A 1729-nucleotide genomic window follows, 5' to 3' on the forward strand; every position below is an offset into this window, starting at 1 on the left:
ATTGCATTAACGATATGGCCGAGAAGAGGAAGGCGGAGGAGGAGGATGTAATCCTCGTAGAGAATAAATGCCAGCTGGCAGTGAAAGAAGCTCGCCCAGGACAAATGGTAACAACATTCCTACCTTTTATTTAATCATGCTAAATATCTACACGATAACATATATCGTATCGAATCTGTGTCGTGTTTCTCTTGCGCGTACATGATATTCGCAATACGATCAATGCTGGGCATTGCAATATTGCGAATATCATGTACGCGCAAGAGAAACACGACAGATTGGAAACGATATATGTTGTCGTGTTACCTTTTTTAATATTTAATACTCTGTATCATTCGTATCATGCTTATTCACTTGTTTTATTTTTTTCAGACTGGTGATTCTTCGGCGCAAGCGAAGACGATGAAACCGCGCAAGAGAAAGCGGTTGAAGAGCAGGAGGGAATGGGAGGAGGAGCAAGAAGATAAGGAGGCACGCGAGTACATAGTGCAAAAGCTCTTGGAGGAGAACGAATGGGAGCTCCTCAAAACGCGCATACTAAAACATATGTACGCGCGCTTCAAAACCGCGTCTACGCACAACGCGTAGACGCGGTTTCTTTGTATTTTGCATGTCTAATTTTAATAGCGCTGTCTGTACATTGTGTGAGTTGGACCCACAATAAAAAAAAAGTTTTTAAAAATGTTACATTTCATTGAACCCACGTCACGCATCCATCCCTTCCAATCCTCGCGTAGAAAAATCCACACTTATTAGTCATGATTTCTCGTCGAGACTAAGCGCCGCCACGCTCGGAAATCGCTGACGTTAACGTTTCGCGTCGAACGCGTTGAGAATTGCCATTATAAATTCATAACTCGGAAAAACTCAATTTTGATAGATTTCTCATTTCGACTGCATCTCCCTTGCAATCTGTCGGATCGCTGCGAAACTTACACAAGCAATGTATTTCGATGAGACGACGAGTAGAAATGCTTCGTATACTTAATGTAATTAATATTTCGATGAGTCAGATTTATAGGTGTATGCCTGCAAATATGACTCATCGAAATATCACTTACATTGTATATAAATGATGCATTTCTACTCGTCGTCTCATCGAAATACATTACTTGTGTAATTTTCGCAGAGATCGGGCAGAGAATAAGGGAGATTGAGTCTAAATAAGATGTGTCGTAAAAATGAGGTTTTGATAATAATAAAATATTGGTGGCAAATATTGCAGCGGACGACGCGAAACGTTTGTACGAGCAATTACTGAGCGTGGCGGTGCTTTGTCTCGACGAGAAATAATTTTATATCAACTCGATGTTTGGAATCGTGCAATTTCAACATCTGATTGAGCCTGAATAATTATTTCTCGTACAGACCTAGCGCTGCCACGCTAAGTGATTGCTCGTACATACATTTTGCGTCATTCGCAATTATATTTGGCACCAATTCAGCTTTATTAACAAAAACTAATTTTTTCGATATTCCCTACTTGGACTCTATCTCCGCAATTATCAGTCCGATCTCTGCGAAACTCACACAATTGATGTATTTTGATGAGACGACAAATATTGATGAACAATATATCGAAATATATTAATATTTGTACGAGTCATATTTGCAGGTATAGATCTCGATGCATGACTTGTCGAAATATTGATATATTTATAAATATTATGTATTTACACTCGTCTTCTCAGTGAAATACATGAGTTGTCCAAGTTTCGTAGACATGGGA

General features: G+C 39.3%; 1 protein-coding gene across 1 annotated transcript in view; it reads left to right on the forward strand.

Annotated features, from left to right (window-relative positions):
- LOC105457116 (protein spire-like) overlaps nucleotides 1–1729 on the forward strand; it is a 39456-nt gene that overhangs the window by 22236 nt on the left and 15491 nt on the right. The gene's annotated exons all lie outside the window — the stretch shown is intronic.

Source organism: Wasmannia auropunctata, unplaced genomic scaffold, assembly GCF_000956235.1.
Source record: "Wasmannia auropunctata unplaced genomic scaffold, wasmannia.A_1.0 LD336106.1, whole genome shotgun sequence".
Taxonomy (NCBI): domain Eukaryota; kingdom Metazoa; phylum Arthropoda; class Insecta; order Hymenoptera; family Formicidae; genus Wasmannia; species Wasmannia auropunctata.